This window comes from Tachyglossus aculeatus, chromosome 9 (genome assembly GCF_015852505.1).
Source record: "Tachyglossus aculeatus isolate mTacAcu1 chromosome 9, mTacAcu1.pri, whole genome shotgun sequence".
NCBI lineage: Eukaryota > Metazoa > Chordata > Mammalia > Monotremata > Tachyglossidae > Tachyglossus > Tachyglossus aculeatus.
The window spans coordinates 44,815,828-44,841,733 of record NC_052074.1 but is presented as its reverse complement, the minus strand read 5'-3'; the positions used below and the strand labels follow the sequence as shown (position 1 = coordinate 44,841,733).

Here is a 25,906-nt window from a genome sequence, read left to right as displayed (position 1 = left end):
GGTGAACTGTCTAAGGTCGCACAGCAAACAAGCAGTGGATATCATCTATTGAAGCAAGGGGCAGTTGCTTCAATCAATCATTAGTATTAATCAAGCACTTACAGTGGGCAGAGCACTGAGCGTTTAACAGAGATAGTAGAAGAGATCCAATCCCTACCTTCAAGGAATTACAATCTAATTAACTTTCAACACTTCCATTGACTTTACTGGAAATCCTTCTTAGGGGCCAAAGTTTTAGTCCAATAATAATAACAATGATGATATTTGTTAAGTGCTTACTACGTGCCAAGCACTGTTCTAAACGCCGGAAGCCCTCTGTTAGCACAAGGAGAGATCCAAAGCTTCCACCCATCATACACCGTCCCAATCTACAGCTATTTCCCCTCGCTTTCCTTTAAGTCAATTCTTTCCAGTGTGACTCTGGGCAAGTCACTTCACTTCTCCATGTCTCAGTTACCTGATCTGTAAAATGGTGATTCAGATTGTGAACTCCATGTGGGACATGGACTGTGTCCGGATTGGCTTGTATCTACTCCAGCTCTTAGAACAGTGCTTTGCACATAGTGAGCGCTTAATAAATACCATTATTGTTAGTATTACTCCAGAGCTTAATATAGTGCTTGGCACACAGTAAGCACTTAACAAATCCCATGAAAACAAAAGAAAAAATCAAACACCGAAAACAAGAGGGCCAGATCCGATTGCCAATGTTTAACCATTTTCCTTATTTTTCTCAAAGGCTCTTAAAGCCCCTTACATCTATCTCCAATGCTCTTATAGTCAATTCCAATAAAGCCAACAGAGAGAGAAAACTAGAGCAAATAGCAGGCCTACAAAAACTGTGGAGAGCAGCAGCCCCCTGGCCGCCATCATGCCCTCCAAGAAGGCAGCCCCCGCCGCCACCGCCACCAACAAGAAGGCCGAGCAGAAGAAGGAGAAGATCATTGAGGTAAGCGCTGCACCCCCTGCCCCCAAACACCCTCACGATTGCCCTACATCATTCAGTCATTCATTCAATCGTACTTATTGGGCGCTTGCTGTGTGCAGAGCACTGTGCTAAGCGCTTGGGAAGTACAGGTTGGCAACCTAGAGAGACGGTCCCGACCCAACAACAGGCTCACAGTCTAGAAGAGGAACTCTTCCTCCACTAGACTGTAAACTCCTCGAGGGCAGGAGTTGAAAGGTCCTGTAAGGCAAGAATTCTTACTTATTCATTCATTCATTCAATTGTATTTATTGAGTGCTTACTGTGTGCAGTGCACTGTACTAAGTGCTTGGAAAGTACAGTATAGCAATAGAGATGATCCCTACCCAACAACGGGCTCACAGCCTAGGAGGGGGACTCTTCCCCCACTAGATTGTAAACTCCTTGAGGGCAGGAGTTGAAAGGTCCTGTAAGGCAAGAATTCCTACTTATTCATTCATTCATTCAGTCGTGTTTATTGAGCACTTACTGTGTGCTGAGCACTGTACTAAGCGCTTGGGAAGTACAAGTTGGCAACCTAGAGAGATGGTCCCTACCCAACAGTAGGCTCACAGTCTAGAAGGGGGAGACAGACAACAAAATAATAATAATAATAATAATAATAATGGCATTTATTAAGCACTTACTATGTGCCAAGCACTGTTCTGAGCACTGGGGAGGTTACAAGGTGATCAGGTTGTCCCACGGGGGGCTCACAGTCTTCATCCCCATTTTACAGATGAGGGAACTGAGGCACATGGAAGTTAAGTGACTTGCCCAAAGTCACACAGCTGACAACTGGCGGAGCAGGGATTTGAACCCACAAACTCTGACTCCAAAGCCCGGGCTCAAAACATATTAACAAAATAAAATAAATGGAATTAATATGTACAAGTAGAATAAATAAATAGAGTAATAAATATGTACAAACATATATACAGGTATGTATATATACATACACTTATGTATGTATATATTCATATCATTCATTCATTCACTCCTAGCTCTCTTCCTCCCTTCAAAGCCCTATTGAGAGCTCACCTCCTCCAGGAGGCCTTCCCACACTGAGGCCCCTCCTTCCTCTCCCCCTCCTCCCCCTCCCCATCCCCCTACATTACCTCCTTCCCCTCCCCACAGCACCTGTATATATGTTTGTACAGATTTATTAATCTATTTGTTTATTTTGCTTGCACATATTTATTCTATTTATTTTGTCTTGCTAATATGCTTTGTTTTGTTGTCTGTCTCCCCCTTCTAGACTGTGAGCCTGCAGTTGGGTAGGGACCGTCTCTAGATGTTGCCAACTTGTACTTCCCAAGCACTCAGTACAGTGTTCTGCACACAGTAAGTGCTCAATAAATATGATTGAATGAATGAATACAACTAAAATGGACTCAATGCATCCAAGAGCGTCTAAAGACAAAGCTTTGCAACCATACACAGAAGAGCTACAAACCAAGGCTTTATTAGACCAGATTATAAAATGCTTCTCAGTGCTTTTAATAATAATGACGGCATTTGTTCAGCTCTTACTATGTGCAAAGCACTGTTCTAAGTGCTGGGGAGGATATAAGGTGATCAGGTTGTCCCACGTGGGGCTCAGAGGGAGTAGGTGAGTCTCTGTGTACACAATAAACGGTCTATCATTTAGGGATCTTTTCTTAAAGGGGTGCTGAAAGGCTTGTAAGAACTGCTAGGGGAAATAGGAGGTAAGGTGATCATACATGCCAAAAGGGTTGGGACTGTCACAATATTTGGGGTTGTGGCCTAAGGCCCTAAATGCCTTTATCAGAGCGGGAGCTCTTTGTGGTGGGGAAACTGTCTTAGTACAATATTTACATTCAGTCTTGTCTTGCTACTGATGCCTGTCTACTTGTTTTGCTTTGTTTTGTTATCTGTCTCCACCCTTCTAGACTATGAGCCCGCTGTTGGGTAGGGATTTTTTCTATTTGTTGCCTAACTGTACTTTCCAAGTGCCTAGTACAGTTATCTGCACACAATAAGCGCTCAATAAAGATGATTGAATGAATGAATGAATGAATGAATGAATGAATGAGTCATTTTCGACTCTTAGAAACACTAGGGACACATCTCTCCGGCTCTCCAACTGCAATCATTCTTATAACATAGCCATAGAGTTTTCTTAGTAAATATGTGGAAGTGGTTTACCATTGCCACAGTAAACTCTAGTCTAGTCTAGTAAATGCAGTAAACTCTAGTCACCACCCTTGATTCTCTCTCATGCCGCTGCTGCCCAGCATGGGTGAGTTTTGAATTGTAGCAGATTGTCTTCCACTTGCTAGCCACTGGCCAAGCTAGGAATGGAGTGGGTAGGCTTCTGCTGGACTCTCCCTCCCGTAGCCGAGACTGTACAGTACTGGAAACTCTCCAGGTGCGACCCTGAGAGGGGTTACATTCAGTAGGATCTAAAAAATACTATTGACTGACCAGACTGACTGTGGGTAAGGAACATAGTTCCCAAGTCTGTTATATTGTACTCTCCCAAGCGCTTAGTACAATGTTCTGCACACAGTAAGAGCTCCATATATATCACTGATTGACCCATTAAATTCCTCCTTAAGTCACAAATACAGCAGAGAATCCCTCCTCACCAATGTGACAGTGGCAGCAGCCATATCTGCTATATTTAGAGGCTCTGTCTCTTTTCATTCATTCATTCTATCGCATGTATTGAGCGATTACCATGGCAGAGCACTGTACTACGCACTTGAGAGAGTACAATTCAGCAATAAACAGACACATTCCCTGCCCACAATAAGCTTACAGTCTAGATGGGGGGAGACAGACATCAATACAAATAAATAAATGACAGATCTGGACATAAGTGCTGTGGGGTTGGGAGGGGGAAAGAGCAAAGAGAGCAAGTCAGAATGACGCAGAAGGGTGTGGGAGACATAAATTGCCATCACTGTTGCCAATAGTTGATAGGAAATCAATCATCTGGCCATATCAGAAACTCCTATCAGTGATGACTTTAATGGTCATCATGGGCAAGGGATCTTGGGAAGACATCCCATTCCACAGTCCCTCTGCTGCTACTAACAGAGGTTCACAGAGTAGAGTTTAGGCACAGTTTCGAGAAGATACGTAGATAGTGCCATGAACCAGACTGATCCCATTTTAATTCAATTCTGGATTTTTTTTTAACTTCGCCAGCTAAAATCAGAAAATCATTTGACCATGATTATACTAATTTTTTTTTCATAGTATTTTTCTAATTCCTAATTCAGCATCTCTGGCCACGTGAGTGGCAATTTTGAAATAACTTGATTTCTGTGGTCTTAAAGCCCCACTATTTTAGCTCGGTCTGCTCTACAGGGAGACACTTTCAACTATTTGCATCAGAGAGATGTTCTGAGTGTGTTCCCTGTCAAGTATTTCAGCCAATGCGTATTCCTAAGATTCATGGATCATGAATTTTAACTATCTCAGAGAAAGTCACACTGTCGTTACTGAAGGTCAACGACACAAGTATCTGATACCATTAAGGACCACCCAGCTAGTTTGATTGAATTGCTACAAAGGGATAAAAACTTTCACACCAATCATCTGAGCAGTGTTCTTCAGTTGTCTACAACTTGAACGAGTTGTCTACACGCGCTGCCTAGAATTCCTCAACAACAACTCTCTCCTCGACCCCCTCCAGTCTGGCTTCCGTCCCCTTCATTCCACGGAAACTGCGCTCTCAAAGGTCACCAATGACCTCCTGCTTGCCAAATCCAACGGCTCATACTCTGTCCTAATCCTCCTCGACCTCTCAGCTGCCTTTGACACTGTGGACCACCCCCTTCTCCTCAACACGTTATCTGACCTTGGCTTCACAGACTCCGTCCTCTCCTGGTTCTCCTCTTATCTCTCCGGTCGTTCTTTCTCAGTCTCTTTTGCAGGCTCCTCCTCCCCCTCCCATCCTCTTACTGTGGGAGTTCCCCAAGGTTCAGTGCTTGGTCCCCTTCTGTTCTCAATCTACACTCACTCCCTTGGTGACCTCATTCGCTCCCACGGCTTCAACTATCACCTCTACGCTGATGACACCCAGATCTACATCTCTGCCCCTGCTCTCTCCCCCTCCCTCCAGGCTCGCATCTCCTCCTGCCTTCAGGACATCTCCATCTGGATGTCCGCCCGCCACCTAAAGCTCAACATGTCGAAGACTGAGCTCCTTGTCTTCCCTCCCAAACCTTGTCCTCTCCCTGACTTTCCCATCTCTGTTGACGGCACTACCATCCTTCCCGTCTCACAAGCCCGCAACCTTGGTGTCATCCTCGACTCCGCTCTCTCATTCACCCCTCACATCCAAGCCGTCACCAAAACCTGCCGGTCTCAGCTCCGCAACATTGCCAAGATCCGCCCTTTCCTCTCCATCCAAACCGCTACCCTGCTAATTCAAGCTCTCATCCTATCCCGTCTGGACTACTGCACTAGCCTTCTCTATGATCTCCCATCCTCGTGTCTCTCTCCACTTCAATCCATACTTCATGCTGCTGCCCGGATTATCTTTGTCCAGAAACGCTCTGGACATATCACTCCCCTCCTCAAAAACCTCCAATGGCTACCGATCAATCTGCGCATCAGGCAGAAACTCCTCACCCTGGGCTTCAAGGCTCTCCATCACCTCGCCCCCTCCTACCTCACCTCCCTTCTCTCCTTCTACTGCCCAGCCCGCACCCTCCGCTCCTCCACCACTAATCTCCTCACTGTACCTCGCTCTCGCCTGTCCCGCCATCGACCCCCGGCCCACGTCATCCCCCGGGCCTGGAATGCCCTCCCTCTGCCCATCCGCCAAGCTAGCTCTCTTCCTCCCTTCAAGGCCCTCCTGAGAGCTCACCTCCTCCAGGAGGCCTTCCCAGATTGAGCCCCTTCTTTCCTCTCCCCCTCGTCCCCCTCTCCATCCCCCCGCCTTACCTCCTTCCCCTCCCCACAGCACCTGTATATATGTATATATGGTTGTACATATTTATTACTCTGTTTATTTATTTATTTATTTATTTTACTTGTACATTTCTATCCTACTTATTTTATTTTGTTGGTATGTTTGGTTCTGTTCTCTGTCTCCCCCTTTTAGACTGTGAGCCCACTATCGGGTAGGGACTGTCTCTATGTGATGCCAATTTGTACTTCCCAAGCGCTTAGTACAGTGCTCTGCACATAGTAAGCGCTCAATAAATACGATTGATTGATTGATTGATTGATTCAGTGATTTCTTTGTAGATTTGAGTAAAGCATAAGTGTGTTACTCTTTATGCTGAAAGCAGTCACTGACATGAAAATACAGTTTAAAACGTGATGTGGAAATCACAGAAATCACCGAAACCTAACCAAACTATTTAACCATAATATATTTCATGTATGCTAATACCAGAGTAAACACTCATCCAACAGATACAACAATTTTATTTAGTTATTTATTATTTATTTATCTATTTATTTGTATTAATGTCTGTCTCCCCCTCTAGACTGTAAGCTCACTGTGGGCAGGAATGTATCTATTGTTATATTGCGCTTCCCCAAACGCTAAGTACCATGCTTTGCACACAGTAAGCACTCAATAAATATGATTGAATGAATGAATGCAACAATGAATATCGCTTAATACCCAGTAGTAGTAATACCATTTATTAGATGCTTATTGTGCGCAGAGCACTGTCCTAAGTGTTGCTGCCTAATGGAAAGAGCATGGCCTGGCAGACAGAGGACCTGGGTTCAAATCTTGGCTCCACCACGTTTCTTCCTTGTGACCTTATGTGAGTCACTTTACTTCTCTGGGCATCGGATATCTCAGCTGTAAAGTGGGGTTAAATCCCCCTCCCTCTAATTTAAACCATGAGCTCCATGTGGGGATTTGGGACAGGGACTATATCCAACCTGATTAACTTATATCTATCCCAGTACCTACGACAGTGCTCAGTAAGCATAGTAAGTGCTTAATAAGTACCCTAGTTACCTCTTTCTTTTTGTTACTCTGCATGATTTGTTTTTCTCAGGTTTTGAAATGGAGTGAGATTGTTCTTCGTTACTGTAATGGGGTGGAGCAGAGTCTTATAAGAATTCTAAGGTTTTGGGTTTTCTTATCTAGATGAGACAGAGATGAAGTGAGCTGGTGAGGTGCAGAAGCATCATGGCATCAGCTTGAAAGTTAGGAGACCTGAGTTCTAATCTCCACTCCGCCACTTCCCGGCTGTGTGACCCTGCGTAAGTCATTTCACTTCTTTGCGCTTCAGCTTTCTCATCTGTAAAATGGGGATTCAATACCTCCTCTCCCTCCTACTTAGACTCTGAGCCCTAAGTTGGGCAAGGACTGTGTCCTACCTGCATATATTAGTACAGTGCTTGGCACATAGTAAGGTCTTAAAGAATACCAAATATCATTGTCATTATCATTATTATTATTACTGATTGGTGGGTGGGGGGGAAGGGCTCCAAAGAGGATTCCTCTAGGGAATCCAAAGAGGAGACCTCAGGAAGCTGGCCTTTATGCCCCAGCTGGGGAGTGAAAGCCATGAGGAGTCAGATAACTGGAGTGGCTTGGATTTGGCCCTGGGGAATTAAATAAGTCCTGCTGAAGGAAAAGTCAAGCCACGCTGTTTTCAGAATGCCCATAAAGAATGATTTATAGCTCCGTGGGAACGGGCTTTACGGGCACCTCTTATGACTCAATGTAGCTGTTGGCTAGCAAATAAAATCATCAGCGCATGGCACCTCTGGTACAGACTGCTGATGAGGTCCGAGACCCTGTGGAAACTCAAATAACTGTTGTCCCGGGAGCTCGTCCCGAGCTCTTGTCCCTCCCAAGGGCTTAGCACAGTGCTCCCTGCTGAGCTGGCACTAAACTGAAACAATTAATGAGGGGGCCCATCTGCCTGATGCAAAATGAGTAGGGAAGAAGAGAAATAAAGAAAGGGCAAATGAAGGAAAGAGGGAAAGAGAAAGACAAGAAGAGCGGAGGGAGAAGGAAATGGGGATTGAATAACCCAGTCACCATCCCTCTCAGACTGTAAAATCCATGTAGGACACAGACTGTGCCCGATTTGATTATCCTATAACTACCTCAGAGCTTAGCAGTGTGCTTGGTGGGACAGGCAGTCAATTGTATTTACTGAGTGCTTACTGTGCATTAAGCGCCTGGGAGAGTACAATACAACAATAAACAGACAAATTCCCTGCCCACAAAGCTGCTAACTGCATCTGCCAGCCAGGTGGAAGAATCCACAAATAGGTTATTGTAAACTTGTTGCAGGCAGGGAATGAATCTACTGACTCTGTTGTGTTGGAGTTTCCCAAGTGCTTAGTACAGTGCCCTGCACACAGTAAGCACTCAATAAATACCACTGATTGATTGGTTGGGGTGGAGGTGAGGCAGAAAACCACTTCTCCACCACCACCCCTGCTGCACCCCAGCACCTAAACAGCACCTTCCCACCACTCCAGCCAAAAACTGGGGATAAGGGTATCCCAGTCTAATAGTAATTGTGACATTTATTAAGTGCTTACTATGTGCCAGGCACTGTACTAAGCTCTTGGGTGGATATAAGCAAATCAGGTTGGACACAGTCTGTGTCCCGGGCTCACGGTTTCAATCCCCATTTTACAGATTAATTAATTAATTAATTATGATGGAATTTGTCAAGCGCTTACTATGCGCGAATCACTGTTCTAAACGCTGGGGGGATACAAGGTGATCAGGTTGTCCCAAGTGGGGCTCACAGTCTTCATCCCCATTTTACAGATGAGGGAACTGAGGCACAGAGAAGTTAAGTGACTTGCCCAAGGCACAGCAGACATGTGGCGGAGCCAGGATTAGAACCCAGGACCTCTGACTCCTAAACCCGGGCTCTCCCCACTGAGCCATGCTGCTTCTCTGATGAGGTAACTGAGGCCCAGGGAAGTGAAGTGACTTTCCCAGGGTTACACAGCAGTCAGTGGTGGAGCCGGGATCTAGGTCTTTTTGGTAACTCCAAATCACGATGGTCCCACCGAAAGTGGGCAGGCAGACCTCCTTCCTGCAGGGTCAAAAACATTGTAGTGTTGTGGCTCAGTGGAAAGAGCACGGGCTTTGGGGTCAGAGGTCATGGGTTCAAATCCCGGCTCCACCAACTGTCAGCTGTGTGACTTTGGGAAAGTCACTTCACTTCTCTGTGCCTCAATCACCTATCTGTAAAATGGAGATTAAGATTGTGAGCCCCACATGGGACAACCTGATCACCTTGTATCTCCCAAGTGCTTAGAAGTAGTGCTTTGCACATAGTAAGTGCTTAATAAATGCCATCATTATTATTATTGAGCAGCCACCAGATGCAGACCGTGTTGGAAGCACAGCAGTTGTGTTGGTGGCAACATCTTTCTACCTGTCCTCAGCCTTTGAGGGTATGTGCTTTTGCATCTCAGGGCCAGTGGCTAAATCACTATCCTGTCCCTTTACCCAGTGCTCAGTTCAGTACCCTGAACCAGGTACAGTCCTCAACAAATGTCACGTAGAACAAAAAACAATGGCGGCAAGGTCATGTTCACATGTTCTCTCAATTTTTCTTCCTCCCCCACTTTCTTTTTCTTCTCTTTCTCCTGCTCTCTCTATATGTATACACCTTAATCAACCAATCAGTCATATTTATTGAGGGCTTATTGTGTGTAGAGCACTGTACTAAGTGCATGGGAGAGTACAATACAACAGAGTTGGTGGTCACATTCCCTCATCATCATCATCAGCATCAATCGTATTTATTGAGCGCTTACTGTGTGCAGAGCACTGTACTAAGCGCTTGGGAAGTACAAATTGGCAACATATAGAGACAGTCCCTACCCAACAGTGGGCTCACAGTCTAAAAGGGGGAGACAGAGAACAAAACCAAACATACTAACAAAATAAAATAAATATAATAGATATGTACAAGTAAAATAAATAGAGTAATAAATATGTACAAACATATATACATATATACAGGTGCTGTGGGGAAGGGACTGTCCTGCCCACAGTGAGCTTACACATAAAAATTCTGACACTTTATGAGTGATATTAGCAATTCTAATTTCACTTTTTGCTCTGATCTCCTAAAATTAATTTCACCGCATTCACACCAGTTCGATATTGCATCTCTATTTTGAAATCTTTACTTAGGTTCAATTAATGACATGATTTCTTTTGCAAGGTATTATTTTCAAGATGATCTAGCTTCAGATTTCAAATCAGTCCACTTTAACAAATTGCCTTGGACAGCATTCTATCACATTACGTTTTAAAAAAGAGAATATCTTCTAACATAGTTTTGCTAGAGAGCAGTGATCTAATTCATATCGATCTTGAGCAAACCTTTTCATGCCCATCTGTTCAGCCATGAGCTGGCCTGGGACAAATCAATGCATCCTTAGCATCAGTGTGCGCTAAGTGATCAATGAATAGGAAAAAAAAGCACATTATTTATTGTTCAGTAATTTTGTTTACACTTAAATAAACTGTGGAGGATGCTACTGCAGGAAACATAAATAACCAATGACTCACAATCAAAAATTGTAGAAGCCTGGAACAGATAGCTGAAGAGAAGATGAGGTGAAGGTCACAGATGTCCAAATTAAGCTGCCTTACTTTTAACACTAAAGTAGATACAACTTCAAAATGGGTTATATTTTTTCAGTGAATCACAATTCAGACACTGAATTCTCGGTAGCACAGGGAGGGACATTTCACCTCATTCACTGAAATCATTCCTAAAGAAACAAGGCTGGGAAGCACATTATGAGGATAGTTAGAAAAGAGGATTTCTGTCCAGTACTGAGACACAGGCAGGCACCTGAGGGTAAAGGGTTTCAAAAATGATAAACCATCTGTCAGATTTTTTAGTCAGGGTTTAAAAACAAAAAAAATAGTTTTGGGTGATAGTCCTGGGAGGCACAAAGGAAGGTCTCTATGACAGTCTTCCTTTACAGAATCTCCAAATTTAAATATAGATTTCTGTTACACAACGGAAGGCAATTGGGAAATACTCTTTGAAATATGAAGGCAATCTCCCTGTATCACTGGAGGCGCTGAAATTTGCTTGAGTTACAGTGAGAGATTGCTATAGCTTGACCTCCGCACATTGTTGGGGTGAAGACAGGAAACTGGATTCAGAGTTCAGCCTGAGGTGCATTAATATCATGGGTAAAGAATAGAGCTTTCCTAACCAGTCATTTAAGAAAGTGCCAAATTGCCAAGCAAGAGGTCACTGCAGATTAAAAAAATTGGCCCATAAGCAAAGATAACAGAATCTTTCAGACAATTGACTGGAGGCGGAAAAAAACAAAGAACCAAAAATTTATTTCAAGAAGAAGTTTAACACCTTTCTTCCTTCTAATATCAGCCAATCTTTAGAAGATGAGTCTTCTGGGTCATGGGATTTGCTGGGGAAAGGTAAAAACAATCCCAAAGAATGATGATGTTCTAGGAATTTGGTCATTCATAGGCCAAAATGCCAAAGGATTTTCTCTCTGAAAGCAAATACATACTCCAAAGTGAGCGCAATTTTCAAATAGTGTTATGTTTAATTAAATCGTGAGAGGAGAAAGAATGTGATTTAATCTACAACCTCTTGGATGGCAACATTAACTGTATACATTAATCACCCACCGTGGGCTGAATGTTAGAATATCCCTGCTAGGGTAGAGAAGCAGCGTGGCTCAGAGGAACGAGCACGGGCTTTGGAGTCAGAGGTCATGGGTTCAAATCCCGGCTCTGCCAATTGTCATCTGTGTGACCTTGGGCAAGTCACTTAACTTCTCTGGGCCTCAATTACCTCATCTGTAAAATGGGGATTAAGAATGTGAGCCCCCCATGGGACAACCTGATCACCTTGTAACCTCCACAGCACTTAGAACAGTGCTTTGCACATAGTAAGCATTTAATAAATGATATTATTATTATTATTATTATTATTATTATTATTATTATTATTATTGGAAGTTGTAAAAAAGAAGGATCAGGCCAAAAGGATCAGAAGCAGCATGGCCTAGTGGATAATGTGCAGGCCTGGAAGTAAGAAGGTTCTATTCCCAGCTCCGCTATTTGTCTGCTGTGTAATCTTGGGCAAGTCACTTCACTTTTCTGTATCTCAGTTACTTCATCTGTAAAATGGAGATTGAGACTGTTAGCCCCATGCAGGACAGGGACTAAGGCCAACCCAATTTGCTTTTATCCATCCCAGCACTTAGTCCAGTACCTGGCACACAGTAAGTGCTTAATAAATAACCCCCTAAAAGGATGGCAGAAATACAACCACACACATATTGGAAGATTAAGAGCAAGAAGTTTGAAGCACAAAAAAGATACCTATCCACATAGAGACATAACATAGACAGGTATTTATATGCTAAGGTGCCGCTAAAGGTATCAGGGTGACAAGCAGTTATAATGGTAGCTGACCAGCTATATCAAGCAGATGTAAGGGATGACTCTACATGGGACCAAGTTAATGAAAGGCTGAAAATTTTTATGCATCCATCTGGGTCTTAATGACATCAACAACATTTGAATTGTTACAAGGCTAAATAAGGGCAATACGGCCAGCTGGCACTCTTAACTCCACAAAAATTGAGGATCTTGCAAAAGAGCACTAAGTGAAGTATTGTTTCTCATTAGAAATGATATAAAGTGCATTAATGTATTCCCAGCATCCAAAAAATATTGAGCAATATAAAAATATTTTTTGTAAATGATGAAAAACACAAAGAATATCACCATATGGCCAAATAGCACCAAATATGTTCCAAATAATGAAAAATTTTAAATCTGAAGTTTATGTGTGCTTAGGTAAATACTCCATTTTGAAACAATAATCTTTTACACCCTATATGACCAAAAGGTACCATGCTAAATACATTATCTATCTCACAGGCAACAAATGGGAGTTCACTCAATGGTTACAGTGTTGAACACTGTACTAACCACTTAGGAGAGTACATCAGATGCCAAAGAATCAATCGGCCAAGTAGATTTCATCAGAAGACTGGGTACCACAAAAATATTTCTTTCCTTGTTTTGACGAAGGACAGCATCTCTTGCCTCTTCAATCAATGGTATTTATTGAGTGCTTACTTTGTGCAGAGTACTGTACTAAATTCTTGAGAGCTCAATAAAACAGGGTTGATAGACATGTCTGCCCACAACGAGTTTACAGTCTAGAGTGAGCTTTCGGCTACTCCAACCCAGCCTCAGACAGAGGCTTAAAATTGTTTTTAATAATTTGGAGATATCGAAGATGCAGTAGAGAAGTAAAGAATCACAACTGTGACCTGAAAGGAATAATGGACATACCAAAGGAGCCCAATTTACCTCTAGGAAGTAGATTAGCGGCTCATTGAACCTGGCTTGAGAATGTAAATTCCAATTACCATATCAATAATGTGTATGGTATTTTAAAAGCTCTAGAAGGTAATCATATCATTTCCTCAGATTAGCCACATCAAGGAACTTTTCTTGTTTTTATTATTATTTAATTTTACCAAGAGGCACTTAGAGAATCTATAGCAAAACCAAGGAAAGAAGTTTGGGGTTTCTGCCCCTTTTCTATCCTCCTTCTTCATGTTCTATTTTCTTGAGTCTGTCCCCTCTTCATCATCAATCGTATTTATTGAGCGCTTACTGTGTGCAGAGCACTGTACTAAGCGCTAAGTGACTCTTGTCACTGCAAGGACAGTAATGCACTGCACTCATTCCGAGGGGCAGAGGAGGATGTGAAAGGTGTCTATTACACCATTCCCTTCAAGCTTCCCATCCAGTCTGAGCAGAGCAGCATGGCTCAGTGGAAAGAGCACAGGCTTGGGAGTCAGAGGTCATGGGTTATAATCCCATCTCTGCCAATTGTCAGCTGTGTGACTTCGGGCAAGTCACTTTACTTCTCTGGGAGTCAGTTACCTCATCTGTAAAATAGGGATTAAGACTGTGAGCCCCACGTGGGACAACCTGATCACCTTATATCCTCCCCAGTGCTTAAGAAATGTCATTATTATTATTATTATTATTATTATTATTATTATGGGAGCTGCAGGCTTGCCCAGAACTGTAGTGTGTGAGTAATACAGAATGGGGAGGAGGAGGAAGGGACAGAGAAAGAAAGGAGAAAGTATCCTCCCTCAGAGCAAAAAGCTGGGCTGGCTTTAGTAGGAGTGAAAAATCAAAATTTTGTAAAAAATTGCTTTTCCAAGCACTTGGCATAAAGAAGTACGGGAACACCGAAACTAATGAAATGAACCAAGATTCTTAACAAAATCCAATTGGTCCTGGCTCTGTCTCCATACTGAAAACAGACAATAATAATAATAATAATAATAATAATGACATTTATTAAGCGATTACTATGTGTAAAGCACTGTTCTAAGCACTGGGGAGGTTACAAGGTGATCAGGTTGTTCCATGGGACCCTCACGGTCTTAATCCCCATTTGACAAATGAGGGAACTGAGGCATAGAGAAGTTAAGTGACTTGCCCAAGGTCACACAATAGACAATTGGCAGAACTGGGATTTGAACCCATGAACTCTGACTCCAAAGCTCATGCTCTTTCCACTGAGCCACACTGCTTCTCCTAAGGTTTTGCTCAGCTGGGCTGAATAAAGTTTTGTTGGGGAGAATGACAGAGACCTGTTTTCCCCATCCATCTCTGTCTGGAAGACCATGTCATTCTTCGAATAAGCTTTTCACTAACTTCAAGAATCAAACCATAATCCCCCAAAGTGGATAATGAAAGCCACTTAATGGCTTTTGAGTGGTAAACAACAAGGAGAATATTTCAATGCTTTAGCGGAAATTAGAATATAAAATGCATGGATCTGATCAGTCATAGCTTTTTAATAAAATGATCTAATAATTCAAAAATAAAATTCTTGATTCTATAAAAATAACCTTTGAGAGAAATGCAAACTCGCCATAATGATATTTTGCATTTAGATAACTACTTTCATTTTGAGGTTGTCCAGACCCTTCATAAACAGAGCTATCGTTCCACAGAATAACTGAGCAGCCATGCTTTAGGAGAACTGTAAAATTAAATCTCACAGTGCCTCAGAGAGGCATCCATCTTTATACCTATCTTGAGAATTGAAGGCCCGAAAAAGATGAAATGACTGATTGAATTTCATGCAGCAAGCCTTTGCTCAGGAGCAGAATTTGCAAAAACTTATTTCAAGTTTCCTTTCTCAGTCATAACAAATGCTTTCTAAAAAATGCAACATTTCGACAGACCCATCTATTCTCTGGTATGCTCCAAAATCACCCCCACAATTTTTTTATCTATGTTGAATCCTTACTATGGGCCAGGCACTGTACTAAGTGCTGGAGTAGATTCGAGGAAATCGGGATGGACACAGTCCAACGATCCTAAGGATGACACCCAGAAGCCACCGAGGGGAGGCTGCTGCTGCTTGCTGGTGAATTCCTGAGAGATCTGAACCTTGGAAAGGCCCAGGCTCTAGTCAAGGATTAGCCTTTGCTTAAGATTGTGTGACAAAGTCACGTTCAGGCCTCTAAGCTGACGCTGCTTGGTGTGATCATTGGGTGTTAGTTCCTGATGATCTTCTGGAGATAATTTTAGTTGCTCTTTCAACACTGTCAGGAGGGTTATATGTCAGTTCAGAGATTTAAAAAAAAGGTCAGCAGTAAAACTGCAACATATTGGCTCGCTAAATGTCTCTGTCAGCCCCATCCTACAGTCTGGTTGATACTATTTATGAGCCACACAGTCTCAGAGCTGATTCCTGTGTAACTTGAAGAACTCTGCCCCATTAGGATAATAACTAATAACTATGGTACTTGTTAAATTCCTACTATATGTCAAGCACTGTGCTACACTGTACTACAGGTAGAAATAATCACAATCACACTTCCCCCCTTCAAAGCCCAAATGAAGGCTCACCTCCTCCAAGAGGCCTTCTCAGGCTAAGCCCCCCTTTTCCTCAGCTCCCCATACATCACCCTGACTCACTTCCTTTGCTCTACCTCCCCTCCCCACCCCACAGCACGTGTATATATATATATATATATGTACATATCTATAATTCTATTTATTTATATTAATGCCTGTTTGCTTGCTTTGTTGTGTCTACGTAATTCTATTTATATTGATGCTACTGATGCCTGTTTACTTGTTTTGATGTCTGTCTCCCCCCCTTCTAGACTGTAAGCCCACTGCGGACAAGGATTGCCTTTATTGCTGAATTGTACTTTCCAAGCGCTTAGTACAGTGTTCAGCACACAGTAAGGGCTCAATAAATATGATTGAATGAATGAATAAATTAATGAAATGCTCCCTCATGGGGATCATACTTTGAAAGGAGGGGTAACAGATACTGAATCCCCATTATACAGATGAGGAAACTGAAGCACAGAAAAGTGACTCTAGAGTATAAACCACCTCTGGACAGGGAACATGCCTACAACTCTGCTGTGCTGCACTCTGCCAAGCACTTGGTACACTGCTCTGCACTTAGTAAGCATTGAATATATACCACTGATGATGGGGTCTTAAAAATTCTGCCCACATCACTGTCTTTCTCCATTTTTCTCAAAGGACATTGTGGGTGACAGTGTTTCACGGGAGCTACATATCAAAAGCAAATTACTGATGGGGGATTGGGAGAGTATAAGAATGTGTACTTAAAAGCTAAGGGGTTGGGTGGGGATTATCAAGTTTTTAAGGGGTACAGATCCAAAAGCATTAACAATGTAAAGGGGGTTTGGGACCACTGAGATTGATAACCAAAAGGGCATTCTTGCCAGACAGATGAGCTCTTGTAACTTTTTGGAAAGTGGATGCCTCATTGTGATAATAATCATGCTTTCTGTACCCCAGAAATCTAATTTTCACTGTCCAGAAGCCCATTTCACCCATTCCAGTGATGAACCAGAGAGGTTTCAGACTGTGAGCCCATTGTTGGGTAGGGACCGTCTCTATATGTTACTGACTTGTACTTCCCAAGTGCTTAGTTCAGTGCTCTTACATAGTAAGCGCTCAATAAATACGATTGAATGAATGAATGAATGAATCTGAAAACCAAGCACGTAATGATGATTCCACAGGTTTAATTGCTTCAAGTAAAACAAACTATTTTCCTAGTCTTTTACTGCATTGAAGATTACCATATGTGGATTAACAAAACTTTTTCTTCAAGTAAAACAAACTATTTTCCGAGTCTTCTCCTGCATTGAAGATTACCATATGTGGATTAACAAAACTTTTAAAAAAAACCCATGAATAAATTTAAAAGATCTCCGAAGTCTCATATAACAATGGCCAATGAGTTAACAGAAAGTGGTAAGGACTGAGCTACTACAGAGGGCTCTAATTCTTGCTGAAAACAATTTTGCTCGTGAGCAAGACCTTGAAAGGCAAAGGAAAAATACAAAATTATCTTGGGTAAAATCTTCTATTGATGGTACTGAGAGGTCTTTTCCCACTATGGCCCAGCTTGTACTCTTCAGTCTTCTTCAGTTAAATAATTCACTGGGTCTCAATCTCAGTCTTTCCTGGCACTGACCTCTTACATAGAGGACTTTTCCAGGTAAGATCAATATGGAGACTATCCACCTGATTTTATAATCAAACTCAAACTGGAAGGCTGACAGGCTATTAGGTTAACTCAGACGAAAAGAACAAGCTATGATCTCAGAGTTTAAAATTCAATTCCACATGCACTAAGTTTCCAATAATGATTTGGGAAAATACACAGACAGTAAGTTTGTATTTGTTCGGTGGTTAGTGAGAGGAGCTGTGCAGGGAAAGTGAATGCCAATTGATTGCTTGAAGCATAAAGTGGCAATTGAGGTCCTAGAAGTGAGCCAGAAGCCAATAGAAGGCTCTGCCCTGCTTCTGCAAATGTAATTAAAGGGGCTTTTAGCCTTTCACTGTAGGCTTGGCAACGTTCTCGATTACCACTTCCTCTCATCCACCGTGACCTTACAGCCATTGCATTTTGGCTGTTGGATGAAAAAGGAAGACCAGAGGTCTCAAGGTCAAAAACTTTGGTCTCCGCCAACTTGATTACTGAGTCAGTTTTATTTAAGATTCTGAGACCTGCTTCCTAAGCTTAAACAGCAAAGAGCACAAGTACAGCATTAACATAGTAAGAAAAGCCAATGATTAAAAATAATGATAATAAAACCTTGAATTTGGGTAGTGTCTTCAATTTTTCCCTAACTCTTTCACAACACTGACCTTCTAGGTTTGGTCCAACACTATTCTTAGGAGGTGTCACTTTAGAATCATTACCCCCTGTAGATTGAAACTTGTTGTGGGCAGGGAATTTTATGTCTGTTTATTGTTGAATTGTACTCTCCCAAACGTTTAGTACAGGGCTTGGCAAACAGTAAGCATTCAATAACTACATTTGAATGAATGAATAGCCCATATTTTTCAGAGGGGGAAACTAACACCCAGAGAGATTAATTAAGGGCCTTGGGAGCAGCATGACCTAGTGGAAAGAGCATGGGCCTGGGAGTGAGAGGACTTGGATTCTAATCCTGAATCTGCTGCTGGTCCACTGTGTTACCTTGGGCAAGCCACTTCACTTCTCCATGTCTCAGTGCCCTCATTTGTAAATTAGGGATTCAATACCTATTCTTCTTCCTTCTTAGACTGTGGGCCCCATGTGGACCTGATTATCTTATATCTACCCCACTGCTTAGTAGAGTGCTTGACACATAGTAAGCACTCAACAAATATCACAACTATGATTTATTATTGCCCAAGGTCACCAAGCAAGCCAATGACTACTTGGACTAGAACCTATTTCCTCTGGCTCCCAGACTTGTGCTGTTCCATTAATGATAATAATGATAATAATAATAATAATAATAACAATAATAATTGTGACTTTTTTAAGCACTTACTATGTGCCAAGCACTGTACTAAGCGCTGGGGAGGATACAATCAAAATGGGGTTGGACACAGTCCCTGTCCCTCTTAATAATAACAATAATGGTATTTATTAAGTGCTTACTATGTGCAAAGCACTGTTCTAAGCACTGGGGAGGTTACAAGGTGATCAGGTTGTCCCACGGGGGGCTCACAGTCTCAATCCCCATTTTACAGATGAGGTAACTGAGGCCCAGAGAAGTGAAGTGACTTGTCCAAAGTCACACAGCTGACAGTTGGTGGAGCCGGAACTTGAACCCATGACCTCTGACTCCAAAGCCCGTGCTCTTTCCACTGAGCCACGCTGCTTCCTATTCCCCAATTTACAGATGAGGTTACTGAGGAGGTATAGAGAAGTTAAGTGACTTGCCCAAGGCCACACAACAGACAAGTTGTGAAGCCGGTATTAGAACTCATGACCTTCTGATTCCCGGGCCCATGCTCTATGCACTTTACCACACTGCTTTTTATGCACTGCCCTTTCCTTCTACTAAAACTGAGGCTCAGGATATAATGGCTCTTCATTAGCCAGCAGTTTGCAGATTCTATTTTTTATTTTTTTCATATTTCCAGCTAGTTCACCTAGACTAGCCCTGAAAATAGAGATTAACATTGGAGGGACTGTTTCTTCTTTGCCCTCAAAGCAATTCAACTCTGGAGTAATTGATAGTAGGAAGGTGAGCATTTTGACACCTGGTGAATAAAATACTGTTAGGTGCAAAGCAAAGAATAAATCTTCCAGTGTACTACTGAAAATTTCTCTATTATAATACCTTATTTTCCTGTACTGTTTCACATGGAAATAGCCATTTAAAGGAAACTATTTGTATGAAAACAACAAAGAACTCTTCTAAAGATTTATGTTCCAACACAAAATGACTATGCCAACATATCTGGTTGTAAAACCTATAGAAATGATGACTATTTAATAATAGTTTAAAATGAGCCAATAATTCTCAGATTCTCTATTTCTACTGAAAACACAATTAGCAGCTTATCATTTGGGTAGGAAAAAATGGAATAATGAATATGTCCTCTGTGTTTGCAGAAGACACTTGTGAATTATTTCAGGCTACAATTTTGTTCCAGCCAATGAAACTGTGCTGGATCTTTGCTTGGATTCTAATCAGGAAAGATAATATCAAGGAGCCCCTTATCTACATTTAGCTGAAACTTCCCAAGCAACCCAGGCAGTTGAGTGTATTATGTTGTGCCTGCCAATCACACTAGTTTTCCCTAATATTGGCTTTTACATTCTCTTTGTTATGCCTCCTCCCGGACACTTCTTTTATCCTGCATTTCAAGGAAAGTTTACACATTCCATTCTTGCTTTTCAAGAGCAATATTCAGGGAGATCCCCTCAAGATTTAGCCAAGAAATATAAATAAGATCTGGAGGTAACTTGGTTCTGTGCTGAATGTCCCTCGTACCCCCGCCCCACTACCCACATTGACACCTGCCTGGGATGTCCCTCTCCTGTTCTCAGAGGACCAGGAGCTCCTGAGCCCTGAGAGGGAGGAAGGACCTGGCTAGGAGAGCCAGAAGTCCATGTCCAGTTTGAGGATTGGGTGGGTGGTTTCTTTCTGAGAAGCTGCAAATAGACTTTAGAGCCACTTACAACAATTCCCCAGATGCCTGTGGCTGCTGGCTTGCCGTGATTGCAGGCCCCTGAGGCTTTGCCCCGGCTCCTTTCTCATCATCATCATCATCAATCGAATTTATTGAGCGCTTACCATGTGCAGAGCACTGTACTAAGCGCTTGGGAAGTACAAATTGGCACAAACAGCTAATGAATTGACTAGTACTACCCCTAGGAAAATGTCTCCCACACCCTGAATTGCCTAGCTGCCTCTCTGACACTGTCAACAACACAGTAGATCTACTCCTTCCTCCTACGTCTCCCTCTCCTCCTTTCCCTCTCTCCTCTCCCCTTATCTCAAGGTCCCCTGAAAACATATTTCAAAACCATCTTGAATACCCCCCTTTCCAATTTTCCTTCTGTTGGCTGGACATCTCCAATTCGTTAGTCTTTCACCTGGGGTAGTAAGTTTGGTTTGATCTCCAGGTTCTCAATGGAACAGTGGCAAAAGATGGACTTCTGGGTAAGTTGGGTAGTGGCTAGGATTTGTAATTTCCCATCTGCAGCAGCCAGTGGCTTGGCCTGTGTGGCTGGTCGGTCAGAGGTTGCCTGACCTGCAGACCTTGACTGTGTCTCTGCAATAACAATAATAATGATGGTATTTATTGAGTGCTTACTATGTGCAAAGGACTGTTCTAAGTGCTGGAGAGGTTACAAGGTGATCAGGTTGTCCCACGGGGGGCTCACAGTCTTAATCCCCATTTTACAGATGAGGGAATTGAGGCACAGAGAAGTGAAGTGACTTGCCCAAAGTCACACAGCTGACAATTGGTGGAGCCGGGATTTGAACCCATGACCTCTGACCCCAAAGCCCGGGCTCTTTACACTGAGCCACGCTGCTTCTCCATATAGTGTGCACATACACAAACACACACACACACACCCCTCCAAAATTCACAGGTGTAGCTGTAATCCAATGTAGCTGAAATCAAACAGTCAATCAATCAGTCGTACTTACTGAGCTCTTAGAGTGTGCTGAAAACTGTACTACATGCTAGGTCCTCTTTTCGTTTCTTCAACTCCCTTCTGCATCACCCTGACTTGCTCCCTTTACTCACCTCCCCGCCCCGCCCAGCCCCACAGCACTTAAGTACATGTCTATAATTTATTTTTATTAATGTCTTTCTCTCCCTCTAGTCTGTAAGCTCATTGTGGGCAGGGAATGTATCCGTTACATTGTTATACTGTTCTCTCCAGAGTGCTTAGTACAGCTTTCTGCACACAGTAAGTGCTCAATAAATACAGTGGACTGACTGCCTGATGCTCAGGAAAGTAAACACAACAGAGTTGGTACAAGTGATACCTGTCCACAAGGAGCTTACAGTCTAGAGGTAATTCACTGTCTACTAGGTTGGAACCACTCCCGCTGATCGTCATTTACATTTCAAATCCTAATTGGCCGAAAATGGTGGGCAACCTTCTTTTACACAGAAACCGATCTAAACATGACCTGAAACCAAGTGCCAAGTAAAAATCAGAGTCAAGAACTGAGATACTTTAAGAAATAATGATCCATTTTTCCCTCTATGAACAGGTCTCATGAAAAAGAAAAAAATGGCTCAGATCAGGGCATCATGACATGGCAATTTTTACTCTGGTCATGACTCCATGAAGGAATTGAGTTTTATTGTTATTCTGATTCAAACCCAAGACCAAACTGCTCTTTGAGCCTCAAACCAGAGAAACAATATGGGAATTATAAGGCTTACTCAGAAAAAAAAAAGCAGTTACAGTAAGATGGTAGCCAATGTGACTCATTCTAAAGAAGGGATTGCTGAGGAAGGGACTCCTTGGTACTGTGCAGAAGGCAAGATGGTAGCTGAGCCCTGGCCTGGATTATCACTTCCCAGGAAAGGCAGTTTCTTGGTAACATTTGTTCTGTTTGAAAATGCTTTGGGCTTCTGAATGAAATGTGACTTTTTAGCAAATGGCTCTGATGAGGAGTAAATGGTTTTCTCCCCCTCTCCAAAAACCCCACTGTGCTATGGTAGTTAATTAACAGTGCTTATCACCAATACAAATGAAGGGTAGAAACATCAGAAGAGAGACTAATTTGCATAGGAAATTATTTGTCTGCATTAGAAATAGGCTGATGCTTTTTTTCCAAAGCATCTTCCCCAAAGGACCAGATGTGACCCTATTGGCCTGTCACCTTTGAATGGCCAACCTGGACATATCACCCATGTCAGGAGAGCAGGACAGCAAGCCTAGCGCTTCCATGCAGTTTAAAATAATAAAACAAACAATGCAATCAAGAAGGTGTTTAGTTGGCATCAAACACAAACTTGCATATTGGGTTGAAAAAGAAATTTAAACAACTCTAACCTACGATGACAGTTTAAATAGAAGTAGCTAGTTTGTACGATCCAGTCCAGCATTAGAGACATGGCCCAAGAAAAACAGAAGAGAGTTTAAAACCAAGCAGAAAGCTTACAGCCCTAATGTCTTTCAAGCACCTTTCTCAGTCATGGGGCTGCTCCTAGAGGCCAGGGTAGTTCTGAGGTAAATGAAACCCTGATAGAGTCAGAGAACTGGTAGAATGAGCTCTGGGAACTGTGGTGATATATCAATCAATCAATCAATCAATCGTATTTATTGAGCGCTTACTATGTGCAGAGCACTGTACTAAGCGCTTGGGAAGTACAAATTGGCATCACATAGAGACAGTCCCTGCCCAACAGTGGGCTCACAGTCTAAAAGGGGGAGACAGAGAACAGAACCAAACATACCAACAAAATAAAATAAGTAGGCTAGAAATGTACAAGTAAAATAAATAAATAAATAAATAAATAAATAGAGTAATAAATATGTACAACCATATATACATATATACAGGTGCTGTGGGGAAGGGAAGGAGGTAAGATGGGGGGATGGAGAGGGGGACGAGGGGGACAGGAAAGAAGGGGCTCAGTCTGGGAAGGCCTCCTGGAGGAGGTGAGCTCTCAGCAGGGCCTTGAAGGGAGGAAGAGAGCTAGCTTGGCGGATGGGCAGAGGGAGGGCATTCCAGGCCCGGGGGATGACGTGGGCCGGGGGTCGATGGCGGGACAGGCGAGAGCGAGGTACAGTGAGGAGATTAGTGGTGGAGGAGCGGAGGGTGCGGGCTGGGCAGTAGAAGGAGAGAAGGGAGGTGAGGTAGGAGGGGGCGAGGTGATGGACAGCCTTGAAGCCCAGGGTGAGGAGTTTCTGCCTGATGCGCAGATTGATCGGTAGCCATTGGAGGTTTTTGAGGAGGGGAGTAATATGTCCAGAGCGTTTCTGGACAAAGATAATCCGGGCAGCAGCATGAAGTATGGATTGAAGTGGAGAGAGACACGAGGATGGGAGATCAGAGAGAAGGCTAGTGCAGTAGTCCAGACAGGATAGGATGAGAGCTTGAATTAGCAGGGTAGCGGTTTGGATGGAGAGGAAAGGGCGGATCTTGGCAATGTTGCGGAGCTGAGACCGGCAGGTTTTGGTGACGGCTTGGATGTGAGGGGTGAATGAGAGAGCGGAGTCGAGGATGACACCAAGGTTGCGGGCTTGTGAGACGGGAAGGATGGTAGTGCCGTCAACAGAGATGGGAAAGTCAGGGAGAGGACAAGGTTTGGGAGGGAAGACAAGGAGCTCAGTCTTCGACATGTTGAGCTTTAGGTGGCGGGCGGACATCCAGATGGAGATGTCCTGAAGGCAGGAGGAGATGCGAGCCTGGAGGGAGGGGGAGAGAGCAGGGGCAGAGATGTAGATCTGGGTGTCATCAGCGTAGAGATGATAGTTGAAGCCGTGGGAGCGAATGAGGTCACCAAGGGAGTGAGTGTAGATTGAGAACAGAAGGGGACCAAGCACTGAACCTTGGGAAAATTTGCAACCTACATCCCGGTGAAACGACGAAATATGAGTTTCCTCTCGATTGAAGAAAGAGGCCTATTTAGCCTCCCGAAGACAACAGTGAGGAAGAATGAAGCGCAACTCTAAATTAGCTTTTAGTCCTCATCATGCCAAGAGAGAGTCGGGGTGGGGGGCAAACCCCTGACCTGCCAGGCAGGTGATCTGGGTTCTAGTACTGACCAGATGCCTTGGATAAAGCATCTTAATCTAGAGAAGCAGCTTGGCTCAGTCAAAAGAGCACAGGCTTTGGAGTCAGAAGTCATGGGTTCAAATTCCGGATCCTCCACTTGTCAGCTGTGTGACTTTGGGCAAGTCAAGTAACTTCTCTGTGCCTCAGTTACCTCATCTGTAAAATGGGGATTAAGACTGTGAGCCCCACGTGGGACAACCTGATTACCTTGTATCCTTGCCAGTGCTTAGAACAGTGCTTTGCACATACTAAGCTCTTCATAAATGCCATTATTATTATTATTACCCGTGAAAGAAGAAGCATGTCCTGGACTGGGAGTCAACATTCATTCATTCAATCGTATTTATTGAGCGCTTACTGTGTGCAGAGCACTGTACTAAGTGCTTCGGAAGTACAAGTTGGCAACATATAGAGACGGTCCCTCCCCAACAGTGGGCTCACAGTTAACAGACCTGGGTTCTAATCCCAGCTCCATCACTTGCTTGCTGTGTGACTTTTGGCCGGTCATATAACTCCTGTATGCTTCAGTTTCCTCATCTGTATAGTGGGAATTCAATTCCTATTCCTTCCTATTTAGACTGTGAGCCCAATGTGGAACAGGGATTTGCATCCGGCCTGATTCTCTTCTGTCAGTGCATGGGCTTGGGAGTCAGAGGTTGTGGGTTCTAATCCCGGCTCCACCATTTGTCTGCTGTGTAATCTTGGGCACGTCACTTTACTTCTCTATGCTTCAGTTACCTCATCTGTAAAATGGGGATTGAGACTGATAGCCTCACGTGGGACAGGAACTGTGTCCAATCTGATTTGCTAGTATTTTCCCCAGAGCTTAGTACAGTGCTTGGCCCATAGTAAGTGGTTAACAAATGCCATAATTATTATTATTACCTCCAAAGACTTATTGAAGGCACATCTTCTCCAAGGGGCCTTCCCTGTCTGAGCCTTCAATTCCTGTTCTCCCACTCCCTTCCATGTCACCCTTGCACTCGGATTTGCAAGGGTTATACTAGTCCAGAAAAGGAAAGGAATTCCAGTGAAGCAATCTGTACTATTCACTGAGTGCCCATTATGTAAAGAGCACTGTACTACCCACCTCGGAGCATACAATAAAGTTGGTAGACACGATTTCAGCCCTCAACCTTGCAGTCTAATGATCCGAGATTCTCCCCTCTTGGTTGATATATCATCTCACTGGGTTAGTCTCACTGAATTTTGTGGACAGCGATTTCTTTGTTCCAGCAACTCTATGAAAACATGAGAATGAATGAAAGAGAGGGGTAATTTTGAAAGGAACCCAACTCTTGCCACAGTTGCTGACTGAGTCTCAAACTCCCGCAACCGAGAGGTGTGTCATGGTAATGA

At 43.2% G+C, this 25,906-nt stretch overlaps 1 protein-coding gene and 1 non-coding gene across 2 annotated transcripts in view; both read right to left on the bottom strand.

The window, feature by feature from the left end:
* GALNT13 (polypeptide N-acetylgalactosaminyltransferase 13) overlaps positions 1 to 25,906 on the bottom strand; it is a 299,621-nt gene that overhangs the window by 48,946 nt on the left and 224,769 nt on the right. The window lies entirely within an intron of this gene.
* Positions 3,238 to 3,374, bottom strand: LOC119932707. The gene has a single exon (XR_005452447.1). It is a non-coding gene; the product is annotated as a small nucleolar RNA SNORA7 (small nucleolar RNA).